This window comes from Eleginops maclovinus, chromosome 20 (genome assembly GCF_036324505.1).
Source record: "Eleginops maclovinus isolate JMC-PN-2008 ecotype Puerto Natales chromosome 20, JC_Emac_rtc_rv5, whole genome shotgun sequence".
Classification (NCBI taxonomy): domain Eukaryota; kingdom Metazoa; phylum Chordata; class Actinopteri; order Perciformes; family Eleginopidae; genus Eleginops; species Eleginops maclovinus.
Genome location: NC_086368.1, coordinates 15922136 through 15939741, shown reverse-complemented (window position 1 = coordinate 15939741; position 17606 = coordinate 15922136).

The following is a 17606-nucleotide window of genomic DNA, read 5'->3' as shown; positions in this document are numbered from 1 at the left end:
GCCTCGCTTCCTTCCCTCTCAGTTCTCATCCGCTGTCTGCTGCATGTCCGGGCCTGCGACAGCACCAGACCTCCCTGTAATATGGAAACTGGAATTTCCCATTGAAGCAATTTAAGGGCAGGTTTGCATGGACAAACATGTATATGAGCATAATGTGGGTGTTTGTGAGTCTGGGCACATGTGAATGTGTATGGGTTTTTATGTGAGTGTTTTTTTTTGACAAAGAGCCAAAGGGTACAACATTTGTGCTTGTAATTATGAGAGATATTTATGGATTCTGTAAAAGACAAATGTTTGACAAGCATTTGTTTTTATTGCCTCACAAATGACTGCTGACAGATTTTTAGAAAACCCGATTATTTTGAAAGCTCTGCAATATTTGACTTGGCACTTATTAATATAGCAATGAATGAAAAGCAAATAAATAAAGACGCTTCACATGAAGTCATTGTTCAAAGGAATTCGAGACAAATTTAATTGATGTTGTTTTGTCAATGCACTTTCTGCCGTCCATTCATCATAATGTGAACGCAGTCGTACTCGTTGAACGTTGTATTCAAAGTTTCCCCTGTGGATATTCTGACAAAAGTTATGTCTACATCATTTATTAAACCACCTGTGTGTATGCTTAAGTTTTTTAATAATTTGAAATCCATCATTGTTCACATCCATGTTGTGTTCTTTTCTTCACTGACTTTGCTTTGTTTGCTGGCACATTAAAACCACCTGTTGATCAATGTTACCGTAAGAAATACAAGGTAGCTTGTATCTTGTGCAAATTATATGGTAAGCACTGGTCCAAAGTGGGAAAACTGCTCAGACATCATGAGCTCCATGAAAACCTTTAAGCAAGTTGCTGAGTGCTAATGTCAGGATGTAAACACTTTCACAAAAATGCAAAAATGTTGTTATTTAGTATGTAAACTATTTACCATCTTCAGTGATAATATATGCACGCTTACATTTGCTAATTAGTACTAAACACAAACTACCACATTTCTTGGAGCACTGAAAAAACTGCAAAGTTGACTTTAATTAAATGTATTGTGTCAACAGATTTCGCATAACTGTATTAGGTTAGTTGAAAGCAATAATATTATGTTTAAATAATATTAGGTTCAACTTAATATTATTGCTTCCAACAATCCTTATACAGTAACAGTCATGGACTTTGTTGACATAATGCATTTTATAAAGTCAACGTTTCAGTTTTTTCAGTGTGGGTGAGAAACTGAGGAGGGACAAAAAAAGAAAAATAAATTCAATGCAAGAAGATAGAGATATAATTTCCCCACAACAGTTATGTATGCAAACATACATTGATGTAAATTGTGTGGAAAAAGATGTCAAATCTAAAATGACTTCACTCCTCAATGAGTTTGTTGGTGTTTTTTATTGAGTGTGTCTGCTGTGAGCTGGCACAGAGTAAAATCTAATCACCATTTTCAGATCTCTGTGAGAAGATGAGTCCACTGGAATAAATAAAACTCTTTGGTCTCAGTCTAGAGAACACTAACTTTCAGCTACTTCGTGAAACAGAGGGGCACTACTCGAATGCAGCTTTGGCTGCGCAAGGCTGTGGCCATTTCACCAGATAGTAACTCTGAAAACAGACTGGAATTGTCCCACTGGTGTGTAACGGATGATGGTAGATTTCTGACTCCAACACAATTTAGTCATGGAGCAGCTGAAATTGTGTAATACGCTTTTCTATGCTAATGCCTGCCAGTCATATTTCTAATTTGATATAAACATCACATAATTCATTTATGTGGAGAGTTGCAGAGCTTTTGGAAAAAGGATACAGGAAATGGTGTTGTGGGTACTATGACATGCTACATGACCTTCTACAGGACCTTTGACATATTGTGAAGTCATTTATAGATACATTTATTATCCGGTTCAAACTTGAGGCTTGGATCAGATTTAAAATATATGGATGGCCACATTAAACAGTCAATGAAACTTATTCAACATCAACCTTATGTCCCCTGCACTGATTGTTTGTGTGTTGGAGCTGCAGAAAGTGTGCACAAGGGTTAATGAAAGTCATGTCCAAATTTAAATGAAACTGGCTGTCTCAAATGTTTTGAAATTCTAGTTAATAAAGACAAAATCTAACTCTAAAGAGTTTATGGATCCCACATCTACTTCATAACAAATCACTCCAAACTACCAGAGGACCTTTGATTTTTTCTTTTAAATTACTGACAACTTATTCCAATTTGTTTCAATTCAAATAAAACAATGGGGGTAAATCACTGAACAGCACACATGCAATTTGTAAAAAGGCAAAGACAATTAGACATTTACCTGTTTCCAGGGTAACATGCTAAGTAGGATGCAGATAATTGAATGCACTGCTGAATGCATTTCCTGTACAAATAATATAATAGGAGGGGCGAGAAATCTTTACGGGGTAGAGACATTTCGCTGTTAACATCTAATTATGTCATCATTTGATATTGGTGCTGCACTTACAGCTGTATTTTAATGCAATGAAAATAAATCATTGACGTTGTCGTGGATGAATTGCCTTAATCAAGTCTTTGCAGATTGATTTTGTAATTATGTGACTGTAAACCATGTCCTCCTACAAGATGGATAATCTCAAATTAACTGTAAAACGCAGAATGGTTGTAACATTGATGAGCTGTAATTTTGACCATATGGTTGGGAATTAGGTAAAACATAAAAATCCCGATTGAACAATCCTTTTAAAGAAAGATGGTATGAACGCTGTGATGATGTCAAAATACTAAATGTTGCAACATATTTTTTAGGAGGCAAAATGCCCCACTGATTAAAGCCCACAGGCTTCACAAGTGATTAATGTGCTTTCATGTTCACAAAATACTCTAAATGATGTATTGACTCTTGATTTTAATCTGAATACTTCATTATAATCTCCAGCAGTCCGACCACAGAATAGAAGCAATCAGCTGCCTGCAGGTGTAGCATAACCTCACATGTATTTGAAATGCAGTACAAATAAAAAGAAGCCACTCATTTGAAGCTGATCCACTGCTAACCATGTTTTCAGTTGAACACACACACACACACACACACACACACACACACACACACACACACACACACACACACACACACACACACACACACACACACACACACACACACACACACACACACACACACACACACACACACACACACACACACACACACACACACACACACACACACCACAAACACATTTCCTCATTGATTTTTGGAAGAGTCATTAGAATATCTCTGGTTCAACCATTAAAAACACAGGTAAGGTCAATATTATGGTCACACACCAGATCTCACCTTCGGACGGTGCTGAAGCTGCAGGCACATATAAAAACAAACTGATTCGGTTTTTGATTTACTCACTGAGCTGGAAATCACCCTACTGTAGACTCTCTACATAAAGCAATCGCAGGAAATAAATGGGATGTGACATCAGCAGCATGTTGGTCCTGTTGTGACCTGGAACCAATCAATCAATCAATCAACTCAAGTGTTTCCGACCAGACAAAGATCAATTAACCCCAGTGTCTGTATGCTGGACATGCATGTTCATTGCTCTCAGGGGTCTTGTGTGTTTTACCAGCACCAGATTTGTATTAAATATGTAATTTCTCTTAGCTGTTAGAACATATCTTATAGATATGTATGCAGATTAGGTGATATTTGGTAAGGTAGGTAATTAGACAAGCTACCAATTTTTTTTTCATGAAGCAGCACGTGTATAGGGATAAAAATGTTGGTCTGTGTGTGTGTGTGTGTGTGTGTGTGTGTGTGTGTGTGTGTGTGTGTGTGTGTGTGTGTGTGTGCATGTGTTTGCGTGGGACCACAATTTTGTCTTCATGGATCACCTCATCAATTATTCCTTGTTCATTTCACAACACAGGGTTACACAACAATTCAATGTTCCCCGCTTCCCTTGCTCAAACCACAACCACCTTCAAACTCAACTTGCATGTTGATCTCACCAACATGAAAAAGTGTTACGTTTCTCGTTCACATGTTTTACAGTTAGAGCTAAAGCAGTGACAACAGCTATCCGCAAACACACACAGTTGTTTTTCTCTGTGGTGATTCTGGAGGATAAGAGAGAGAAGCTGCTCTGTAGTCTGGAGGGACGACTGCAGATATTTCTGTTTCTTTTGCCAGATGGCAGTGGGAGTAAACAGGGAAGCTAGGGAGGGGTGCCATTTTTTCACCAGAATTGATGTACCTACTTTTTTCACTTTGATGGAAGAGAGTTGATTACCTAAGGAGTACTTAAAATAAAGAAGGTGTGTAGTGAAATATATCTAAACTGAAAGATAAGCTGTTAAAATAACTAAAAAGGACTAAAACTTGTGTAACCCTTTTGAGAATTCATGATTTAATGGACATGTATACGACTTGAGAAAAAAAACTGTAAATTCTGTTCCAATACTAAGTAATACAAAGATGACGTTGATTGAAACCAGTTATACCTGTCACATTTTTAATCAGTATTTAAATGCGTTTCCCCTTACTTCGATTGCATCTTGTCAATTAATGAATTCAATGAAGAAAAATCTTACTTATCTGTGAAAAAAAACCTATGCAGTCAGATGGTTAAAATAAATCCGATTTAAGTCATTAAAGACCTGGTGGAAATTGGGTTATGTCCAAACATTACTTTTCAGTTACAGTTAGATCTGCAATAATCAATATTTTATACCATTACGAAGTTTCAAAATGTGGTGCTTAATGCGAAAAGAAATACTTTTAATTGAGATGATCTATTTTCCTGTTAGTATCTGACACTGCAGCATTTTAGCTGTCGATGTCCTTCATGGGTCACCATTCATTAATCAAAGCAGCATTGTCTGGTGGTTTCACATGCTGTCGGCAGCAGCAGGTTGTCATCAGCGTTAACTGCAGCTCTGTGTTTGTCTTCCAGGCTCTCTGTGACAGCTGGAGTTTGAAGCATCAGGGATGTATTTTAGTCTCATAATGTGCTTTATTTGGAGTTTTCAATTCTTCTGGTGGTTCTGAGGGTTTGATGAAGTGCTTAACAGTGGGTGGGCGTATTTTCATGCTACAGTTGCTTGTATCATTTTAGATTTGTGCTTGTAAAGTGGGATGTTCCCTAGTATTTATGTTTGTGATGAGTTTAACAGCTGAACAAGGAATGGTGATAACTGAAATGTTTCCCTGGGTGTCATAACGTCAAATTGTTTGTGTTGATTGACTTTAATCTTGCTCAGGGAACAACACAAAAGAGTGTCTTCATTTTACACCAGCAAACAAAGAAAAACAGAATGACACAGATTATTTTCATTAATGATAAAATGGTAGTCAAACATGTTTGCAGCTGCCAACACTCATATGAGATCGTTTATTATTTTAACTTTCTAATATTTTCGGAAATACTTTTGTAATAACAAAAAACACAATCATAATTATAATTCTTGTATTATCTAACAGTGCAAAATACATTTTTGGGATTTTCTCGAAATCAAACATTGAGTTTTAAAAAGAAAATGGATGCAGCCACATCAATTTGAGTATCTCGTAATCTATCACTGCCCATCCTTGCACAAGAGTCAGTGTAATTTGCTGTCATCGTATACGTAACACACGTTGAGAGTTATCCGCGTCAAATGATGTGTAAAGGTGTAAATTGGTGTGAGACCACCAGGGAGTGTGTCAGGAGAGCTTTGTTAGGAGCTTATTATTGGTGTTGCAGCTTCTCCTCCTCTGATTTCTGATTCAGTGTAGGATCCATACTCTGTCAGGCCATCTTTTGTGACTAAAATAGGACTATGGAGTGTTCAAATGGGAATGAATAGCTGATCAAGTTGGTGCACCTTTGTAGGGGTGTTACATTATTTGCTCAGAACAGAAACTTGAGATGTTCTCAGGTAGATAAGCTTTTTGATCTGTTTGCATGACTCAAGCAATAAAAAAACAGTAATTTATAGCTGTGGTCCGAGGCAGCTATTCTTTTAATCATTTAATCCTCAAAAACATTATCTGAAATCTTTATCTTGAGTTTGAGTTATCGATCAAGAATCCAGAGCGTATTATTAAAAATGATTTCACCAACATTTTACTTGACCTATTCACAAAATATATCAAGCATTTTTCACAAATAATGATATTGTAAGTACGCATGCACGCACGCACACCTGCACACACACACCTGCACACACACACACACACACACACACACACACACACACACACACACACACACACACACACACACACACACACACACACACACGCACACACACACACACACACACACACACACACACACACACACACACACACACACACACACACACACACACACACACACACACACACACACAGGTGGAATAGGCCAGAGGAAGAAACATAGAGAACTGAGGAACTTAAATGTTGATTTGAAATTTTTGCCTGAGACCTAAAGTCTTTTACAGCAGTGTAGTATCATAAGTTTAAAGGATAAAACTTACACTTATCCAACCACATGAAGCAAAAAGCTCCAGTGTTTACTTTCTGGTTTCCATATAAGAATTTGTCAATTAGTATTGTACAACATCCTCAGTGGTTTGAATAAACCAATCTTGTCAACAGCTTTAAGGTTAGTGTCACAAAGGGACACATTTTATTTGGTTTCAGCTTCTAAAATGTTAATATTTGGTAGTTTATTTGTCTTTTATCATCACTTATTGCATATCTTTTGGTTCTGAATGTTGGTCAGAGAAAGCAAAGCATTTTAAATAACCGGTGTTGAAAACCTTGTGTCGTGATTTTTGATGACTTTTTCTTTTTCTAAAGATGGTGTTGTTCAGGTAATGTTGTGCGGGCCGAACATGTAGCAAATCTTTGTATTTTCTCCAGATGTTTCCAGGCCCTGTACTGCCTAACATTTTACAGGATGATGATAACCGCCTCACGCTGTGTTTTCGTGAATTTTTAACTCAGTTTCACATCTTTCATCTCGTCTGACCTTCACTCCTCTCAACATCCAGCAATTTCTCAATTGTCAGCATTGTCTCCATCAGCTGCTTCCTCCTCATCAGTATTGCTCTTTCATCTGCCCCTGGAGGCAAACTGTGGAGTCTGGCTGTGGTCTCATTGCTGGACATCGAGAGCGAAGTGGCACTGAGGGAGACGGTTTATTTGTGGGAATTATTTATTTATTATAAGAGATACAAGAGTTGTCTCTGAGGCTTATATCTGTGTTTGGCAAATATGGCAAACTGGAAAAACCAGCCAAACAAGAATAGATTTGCCTTCAAGTAACTTCATGAGAGTATAAACCATCACTGTGTTCGAGTAAGATGCACAGTGAGCATTTGTCTTTAACTTTGTATTTAGAAGGTGGTGTGTGTACTTTCCAACCTACACATTTTTTATGTCTAACTGACTGATGGAGACAACCATGTTTTAAAATTGGTCCAGTTTAAAGTAAAGGCTCAGGCCATACGACACTCTCAATGTATGTCAAGTGAAAATGCTTTTTGCAGCCACTTACAGGATCAGATAGACATTATAAGTGTCTGACAACATGGAAATGGAAAGGACCATGCAGAGAAAACAATATTTGTTTACCTTTTGCTCAATCTGATCTATTTATTATTCTGTCATGTAACTTCCAACAGAAATATGATTTGGAGAGAGTCAGGAGGTGTAGCTCAATGAAGTCTAAAATACTATTAATGTCATGACTGAACACATACTGTACTAGCTTATGTAGACAATGTGAAGTAGAGAGGTTTCACATTTTCCAGCATCAAATACATTTTCACTCTTACAGTTCTTACAGGAGCTTTTCTATCTATATATCTGCTATAATTTGGGGATGGTACATTGATGCCACATGTTTCAATCATTGACACACTACTCTGGCAATCATTGTTTTTCTGCTCCATCGTTAACGTCTCCACCAGGAGTACTTACAGCTGCTGCACAGCAATTCTTCTTACGTGACCCCCCAGCACGTCACACTCTCAACCCTCTGCAAGACTGAGAGCTGGGCTGCCTTCAGTGTGGAGTCAGGACTGATTTGCCTGCTAAATTTAACCAGCTGGCGGTACAGCTCAACGGCCTCTTGTCACCTGTGTCTTAAGGTCACATTCAAACACAACGCAAACACTTCAGCAAAACCAGCAAGTATGTTTTGGCCTGCATAAGTGGATTGTGGTTTGTTTATAGTGTAGCCTAATGTTTGCATTTGATTTCTGGCAAAAAATATTGAAACATCATAAAAGTGGTTGATCGTGTTTGATTTCCATGGACCTTTATTTGCAGGAATAATCCAAAACCCAAAAGAAAAGTCCTGTTTGCTTTTTCTCTGAAAACCAGGGCAATGCTAACTTCTGTGTTGACCTTAAATATGTCACTCTTGTTGCACTCTATAGTCATTACTTCTTATTTCATGTTGAATTAAATTGAAAATTGATGTGAGTGTCGAGTCAGGGAACCAGGTGGGGGTTTTTCCACGATAATTAAAAAGACAAGTGTTGTTCTGTGGTAAAACAAAGGTCCTGGGGATTTTTCAGAACCTGGCAACTGCAGATTTGTATTAATAATAATTTAGTTACAACTGATCCATAAATCAGTAAACGACTTTATAATGATGCCATTAATCACACCCTAATAACGCTTTATAAACGGTGTCTTCTTAGGAGTGAGTGATTTTCTCTTAGTTTTGATTTTAGACACAGAACCACATTTCTGGAGTAAACAGAAACCTGATTTTTTCTTTCACTGCTTTGTTTGTGTTTGTTTCTATGTTGATTTATGGTTGAGTTTGTGTGCACTGATGGTGCCTTATTTTCCAAGCTCATCCCCCTCTCTCTCCATGGACACACACACAAAACACACACACACACACACACACACATGCATGCACACACACACACACACACACACACACACACACACACACACACACACACACACACACACACACACACACACACACACACACACACACACACACACACACACACACACACACACACTTATGATAACATACTGTATGTTCAGTCACTGAGACACACTGAGGAGGGTGCAGATGGCTTATCATTATTTCTTTTTTACAGCACTTTTTTTCTGTGTCTGTGGGAGTTAACATCAAATCTGATCAGGGCCTGTTTCTAGAGTCTTTGTGGTCTTAAATGAATCACACAGTCAGTAACCTGATTACTTAGACATTACAGTCCCAGCTAACACATAATTACGCAGTGACTTTTATAAATACAATTAAAATCACCCTCTCACATTTTATAGTTTTGAGGTTTCAGATTAATTTACTTACCATTCCTTTCTTAACAGTGCTCTCATAACATCCAGCTGTAATATTCCCAATAAGAGAGAATAAAGTCTATAAAAAAAAGCTTGTCATCCATGTTCCCTTCAGTTGATACAGTACCTTGTGTTCACAGAGCCAGCCTCTCACGATGATTGATTGACTAATGCTGGGGTTTAAGGAAAATGTATGAAGACCTTTACTGCACACTAACAGCTCTTTGTCTTGGTCTTGTGGAGGATATTAGTAGTCTTGACCCATTGGAGTCCAAGTTGAAGTTAGTAACTGAATAAAGAAGAACACATGGATGTTTGCACCAAAGTGTAAAGTAATATATTCCAAAAACCTTTGGAACGATGTTATCATCAATATAATGACTGTGTGTTTGTTCCAACAACAACACTGGCCAAAGAATATTTGATCCATAACCTGCAGAAGATTGCAGAATATATATATTTTTCTGATTTCAACACATGCGAGCTAGTTCAGGCAGTCAACTCGAGCACTAATGATATATTCGCACATAACGCCCCTCGTGACACTTGCAACCAACCAAACATAGTCTCCTAATCTGGCGCTCTATTTAAGCTGTTGGATCTGCCTACCTCTGCCTCGCTAATGCTGCTGCTGCTGCTGCTGCTACTACTGCTGTTTCCACCCTGCTAATGTGTTCACCTCGCAGCTGCTGCTGCTGCGTTCACGTTGGCGATGCTCGCCGGCCCCACCACCATCCCAGCTTCCTCCCCAGCTTCCATCTGTAGGCTCGGGGGATAGTTATCTAATCATCACTCAATGTTCTATGTTAATATGTGGAGTGATGAGGCCCGAGCCTAGATGCCAAACTCAAGCTATATACTGTTTATAATAAACATATTAATGAAACACGTGAGTTGTCTGACTGAACTGATATTGAGTTAACTACATGTCATCAGTTAAGTACATTCCTGTTGTTGTATCCATTATGCGTTATTAGCCTTCCCCTGCAACTCTGACCACAGACGGACAGGAACATGACGCGATCCCACCTAATCTCACAGCAGCAGATCTGTTCTGTGAGAAAGGTGCATGTCAGACAGCTAACAGGAGCTTTTCTGCACCTCTCAGTCTCTCTTTGAAGCTGATGAAGGTGCCTGAGATCTGAAAGACCTCCTGCCTTGTCCCGGTGCACAAAAAAAGCATGGTCCAGCACTCAGGCCTGTAGCTCTAACTTCTCACGTTATGAAGATCTTTGAGAGACTGATCCTGCAGCATCTCAAACCCCTTGTGTCTGACTGGACCCTGGACTCAACATCGGTATAGAGCAGGGGTGTCCAAACTACGGCCTGGGAGCCAAATGCGGCCTGCAGGCCATTTTAAATCGGCCCTCAGCAAATTCTAAAAGTATAATGGAATATGGCCCACAAATTAAACTTTTGCTTGTCATATATTGTACTTCTCAAATATATGTGTTAAAATATATCAATGAGCCCATTTTTCAAATAAATTCAGTCATTTAGAATTTAAAAAATGTTCTAACAAATCTCAGTTGATGAAAAAAAAGCCTAATAACTTATTTCTATAACAAGCTTGAAATTTAACCTTCATATTTACTCTTATTATAAGCAATCTGAGGCTTCTGTTTTAAGGAATGAGCTGCCAACAAAATTAATGAAACCCTGAAGAGAGATGGGATGTAGGCTGTTTTTTCCTTAAACCATTTGAGAGTATTGTGCATTATTCACCTACATTTGATTTGTTTTGCTAACTTATAACTTAACTTATGAGGCAATATTCACATCTATAAGTGGCCCAGCTCTCCGTATATTTTTCTGTATGTGGCCCTCTGTGAAAAAAGTTTGGACACCCCTGGTATAGAGGATGCCATCATCTACATGCTCCACGGAGCCTACACACACCTGGAGAAACCACACATCTCACTAAGAATCCTATTCTACGACTTCTCCAGCACCTTCAACATCATCCAGCCACACCTGTCTACTGAGAAGCTGTCACTGATGCAGGTGGATCACAGTTTGGTAGCCTGGATTGTAGGGTACCTCACCAGCAGACCTCAGTATGTCAGACTGCAGGGCAGCGTGTCTGATGTGCTGATGAGCAACACTGGTGCCCCCCAAGGAACTGTGCTATCACCATTCCTATAGACCACTGACTTACGCTTCAACTCCGGCTCATGCCACCTACAGAAGCTTGTCATCTGCATCACAGATGACAATGGGGAGGAGTACAGGGCCCTGTTGGAGAACTTTGTAGGCTGGTGTGAAAACAATCACCTCAAGCTCAACATCAGCAAGACTAAGGAGCTGGTGGTGGAATTTAGGCGGAGCAGGAAGAGGCTATAACCCCAATCACTATCACTATTATTATTCATGAGGAGGCTCAGGTCATTCAAAGCTGCTGCAGATGTTTTACCAGTCTGTGATGGCCCGTGCACTGGCCAGTGTACTGGGGTGGAAACACCACAAAAGGGATGCTGAACAAGTTCGCTAGGAAGGTCAGCTCTGTAGTGGCGTTAAACTCAACAATCTGGAGGAGGTGGCCGAGGAGAGGACAGGAGGAAGCTGGACAGTATCCTGGAGAACCCCTCCCACCCCCTCCATGCAGAGCTAATGAAGATGAGGAGTACGTTCGACCACAGACTCATCCCACCTCGGCACAGCACAAAGCGCCTGGAAACTCACCGGGGCCTGTAGCCATCAGGCGGCACAAAAAGGGGTTAACAATATAACTCACTTTACAGTAACTGCACATGAAACCTGCACTGTTTACACAAGTATCTGCACACATAAATGTAAATATATTTTATAATCCGGACTCAAAAATGTATACATGTTCATTTAATTCATTTTCTATTGTAACAGTTTGTATAACAGTTACTGACGTATATATTTTTAATTGAATCCGTACTGTCCTGTTTTTCATTCTCACTCTGTTGCTTCTTAAACTCCTGAATTTCCCCAGGGGGATTAATAAAGATACATCTTATCTTATCTTATCTTATCTTATCGGTGCAGCGAAGTTTGCAGGCATGTCCCGGTCCTCTGAGCCTCCACATTATCATCCGCTGTCAATCATGCCACTTCCTGCAAATCTGAGTGAAAAAGTCTTCAGTTACCCAAAAGGGCCAAAGCTCAACCAGAGATGAAAGAGTCGCACCAGTGTATCATCTCTGAATAAAATGAAAAATCATATGAGTGAATTAGTGAAAAATGTAGATGAACTTCAGCTGCGTTCCTGAATAACAAAGCCTCAGGTATTTGTAACAGTCAGATGTTAATACCTCTAATGTTATATAGATATTAAACTACACAGCAAACCTCTTAAGGTGTTCACAGTGTTGATACTTATCTGAATCACGGACACTCTTCATCATTAATGGGATCACCCTGAAGGGATCTCTAATCTCATCACAGAGCTTCAGCTGAATTACACCCGGGCGGCTCCAACAATTGCATGAAATTGTTATAAAATGTGCACTTAACCTCATCATAACTCAAAACTGTAATGAACTGACCAACAATGTAATGACACTTTTACCAATAATGTAATATTTGTACTACTTTATATGGATTTTAAGGTGAGTTAAGGCAGGTTCATACCTATAAGGACTTAAGTTTAATACATGTTGGTATTAGTGTTCTACACAAAGAGTCAATGTTCTCATCTAATGTGACACTAAGAAGGAATATTCTTTTATTAGCAAACTTTACATTACAGAGATTTATTTATTTATTAATACATTATCTGTTAAAATGATTCATCTTCAGTCGTTACATAATTGCATCTCATCTCCTTAGCATGTCGTCAGAAACTCGTCTAATCATTGGAAGAAACAAGGACACCACTCCAACACACTACTGCCACACTATAATGGCAGTAGACCCCCACTGATATTACATATTACAACACTGACTATAACACTCCCCTGTTGTGTTAATAACTGTGCAATATATATCTGGCTGCTATACTCAGAATGGTTTCTGAGGTCTATATTTGTGTATTCTTTTAATTGTGTGATTGTTGTATATTTTTTAGTATCTTGGGTGTAATATTACGCTGTCTTTGGCTCTTTCTGCAGTACAAATGAAAATGTCCCCTCTGTGGGACAATTAAAGGTGTTCTGATTCTGATAATCAGAGAAACTCGTAATTATACTTAAAAGCACAAAGGGGCAAGTTCACCGTTTCACCATTGAAGGGAAACCTATATATAGTGCACTGTATAGAATATTTGATGGCAAGCTGCAACTTTGAACAGAGATCTGGCTATGAATCACATCCCACTGTGGATTACTGACCCTAAATGGCACACTACTCTTCATATTGCATTGTGAGATAATGAGAGTCTTCTCTGAGGGGTATATTATTCGTAATCACATTCAGACAAGACACCAAATGAATGCTCTATGCAGCAACCTATGTTAGTGATTGCATACAAAATGATTACCTTTGGATCCTTATTATCTTGTTTAAGTTTCAACATGTTATCCTTATTAGATGAAAATCATTACATTAACCTTAATCTTCTGTGTCGAATTGGGTCTCTGTACAGTGACACTTGTTTGATATTATTATGGTCACATTAATAACACAGAATCTCATTCTCAGTACATACATTCATCTAGATGTATTCAGTGTAATTGGATTAGCTATCTTAATTAATACACTTAACTCAAAACAAAAACAATACCATCATTTATCCTTGTTTCATTTAACACTTAAACACACAGACTGCAGCACATTATTTGTTTTGTCTTATTTTTTAAATATTTGACCAATTCCATAACAAATACATTTTTAGATAGTTGAGGGATTGGACAAAAAGGATTTGATTAATCTTGACGGGTTGTTTCATCAAGTACTAAAGGGAGAAAGGTGCAAAGGAGAACAGAGCATTTCCAGTCCACATCACAAGTCTGTCCTTTTTCTATCACACTGACCGTACAGAGATCATTTGTGTTCTGACCCCATGGGGTGCAGAGCAATCACCTCCTGGAGGCGGCACATCTCCTGTAGAGGATGGAATTAGTGTTCATGAAAAGCCTGCGTTGGTTCCTCTTTTCATCCTGCAGCCACGGGACATGAGGAATAAGATGTAATGAGACAAGATTGGAAAGAGGGAAAATGGATTTTAATTCTCTGAAAATAGTCGGAGCGATGAGGGAGGACAGCAGCGCTCGGTAAAGACCCAAAGTATTAAGCCATGAAGTGAAAGGACAGTAATGAGAGGACAGCTGGAGGGGAAAGGGGGAGGTAATGTGAAGCAGTGGGAGATTTATTTCTCCCAGGTGGCAGGTACTGAGTGACGGAGCATGGCTGACATGGGAGGCAGAAACTTGTGTGTGTGTTCATGGGTTAGTGTTGGAACAGTAGCTTTCTTACGTTTCCTCACAAAACAGTTCTTATTATACCTTACAAGAGATCTACATTTTCATGCTTTCTCCTACAAAATTCCAGCAACAGGCAGCTTCCACTTGTTGCAAGCATACAGCCCTTTCAAAGTGAACTTAAAACAACAACAAAATGACCAGAAAATTAAGGATTATATAAAAAATGGCCATGATCCAAGCAAGATCCTGCCTAGTCCACTTTGGCATCACACAACTTTACAGGTGTACAGTTGAATTCAAAATAGTCCATAAATTAAACTCAAAGATGGGCTTTGGATGAAGATGGGCAGGAAGTAGGGATGAGGCCATTTAAGCCCTTGGCTTAATGGGAAGTCGCAGCTGGTGTGATCCCATCTCAAAATTGTCCCTAGTGTATAAAAATAATTAGCACTTATTAAAAAGTACAACTGATAACAAGAAATCTATTTTGACCTGATGTTGGCCCTAGAGAAAAATTCAAGGAACCACAAGAGTACAATTCATTCTCAGGGTGAATACTGAATGTCATGGCAACGCTTACTACAGTTGAGAGTTATCATTAAAAAACAACTGGTGGCACTAGACGAAATCCCAGGGGTAAACAAGGTTTATAAAAATCATCTTCTGGGGGACATGAATGTGAACAATTGAAAAGATGTTGATATTTCTAAAACTCAGCAGTAAATGTGTTGTTAGGAAACAACATTGTTTTTAAGATAATAGCTAATTCTTTGCAATTTTAAGTATGATTGTATAGAGAAATACGTTTGTTTAAATGGTTGTGTTCATGAAGTTTGTGCAATATCTTGCTTTTGTTGAGTAAATTAACTGTACACAATCTCACTCCTCTAAGCTGCAGCGGGAGAGACAGAAAGACAGAATGTGGAGGACAGAGAGGTAGAGAACAAGATGGTAGAGGGGATGGTTAATACTAGAGCTATAATTTTCTGTCGCAGGAAAAAAAAAAGAGAGCAAAGAGGCTGAGTGTGAGAGAAAGACCGGGATGAGCACAAGTGGAAAATGGACTGAGAGAGCCTGCTGTAAATGGCATATAGAACAGATTCATGTTCACATGAGTGCCTCGGAAAGCAGTAAAGAACAGACAAAGAGAAAGAGGGCAGAAGAGGCAAACAATCATTATGATGACAGGAAATCTCGTTTTTGTTTTGTAATATCTCTGATGGTGCTAAGCTGTGATACTTGATTTAAAAAGCCTTGTATTGCCACTCGAGAGATAAATAAAGTATATTGAAATGGATTAATAATGTTAAAGCTTCTTCCTTTTTTTTAAAGATGCATACATGTTATTATTTTTTGCAGCCGGTCTGAGTTTAACTCAGCGCTGTGAAGGCTCTCTCATGATTGCCTGTGATTGTGATGCAAAGTATACGCTGATTCTGAGCTCTGAGCGTGATTAGCTGTGATTACTTTTGTAACACGAGAATGGATGATACAGCTCTGCCATTATTATCTTAAGGAAGAGAACGTCTTATATTCGCAATTCTGTTGCTAAAAATCCCCAAAGCCCATCAAACAGTCAGCTATGAGAGTCTGTATAAGGTGTTATCCTCTTTGACATGGTGTTAAAGTACAGATGTCATCGTACACGTATAAATAACCCAGACAGGAGCTGTACGTCATCAATACAGATAACTGTCTGCTGATTTAATGTCAAATCATTGAAGAATACGTACCATGTATCCATAATATCTACTGTAAGATTTATTGTATTAAACCAACTTTTATAAGAATGACAAATGCAGAGTCATCTTGAAGCCCGTTCCATTTTGCTTTATATTTAATAATCAAATCCCATTATGACAAACTCTCTGTCACACCTTGAGTCTTGAGACCAACACAGATGTACACCTAAAGCTGCGCAATTACCGCATTCATTTTTGTTTTTCTTAATCTGTACAAACATAGATATGGACACATTGATTCTTGAATTTTAAAGAGGCCCTGCTAATTTTCAGGTTCATATTTGCATGGTGTGGTTATTTTTACACGTACAAAAACCTATATAACATGCTTAAGGAAAGAGAAAACCCAAACAGCATAATATGTTAGCTACATGATATGTCTTTTATGTCTGGAGAATGTTTCACCACTCCAGCAGTGGTCTATTTGTGTGTTTATAACTCCTTGGGGCCAATAGAGAACATCAAGTTTTCATAATATTTCCAATCTTTTTGCTAAGCTAACCATCTTCTGAAAGTAGCTTCATATTTATCATACAGACATGAGAGTGGCATCAAGCTTCTCGCCTAAAGACGAATAAGTTTGTTTCATCAAAATGTTGAACTATTAATTTAAAGTGTGCTGCTTTGAGAAGATGAAATCAAATCACAAAATATTTATGAACCTAGAGATAATGTGTAATTAATTCATTTTGAACCAAATCAAGAAAAACAACTAGAAGTCTTCTGGATTCATGAACCTGCAGACAGGTTGGTTACGTGACCAGACTGAACAGATACCAGCCTGCGGTGTGTAAGCAAAAAGTATTTTCCTCTTAAAACATTTTTTATCTCCAACTTTCTTACTCCACATCACCATCCTGAATTCAATATACACTGTCTGAGACACTGACATAAAAATATTTCAAGGGAAGTTACAGAAGCTCCTTCTTGGCACACATACAGTGCACTCTCAGTCAGTGAGAGCCCTTCATTTATGTGCCCTTTTTTTTTGTTAGAAAAACACACACACACACACACACACACACACACACACACACACACACACACACACACACACACACACACACACACACACACACACACACACACACACACACACACACACAGTCAGACTGGGACAATACGTCAGGTTGGGAATTATACACCAAGCCAGGCCACTACAATTTTGGGGGGGCATTTTGCTATTTGAATTGTCAATATTTACAGTGTTGCTGCCCGTAGTGATAACTCTACTGTAGTTCAAATCTCACTAAAACCAATA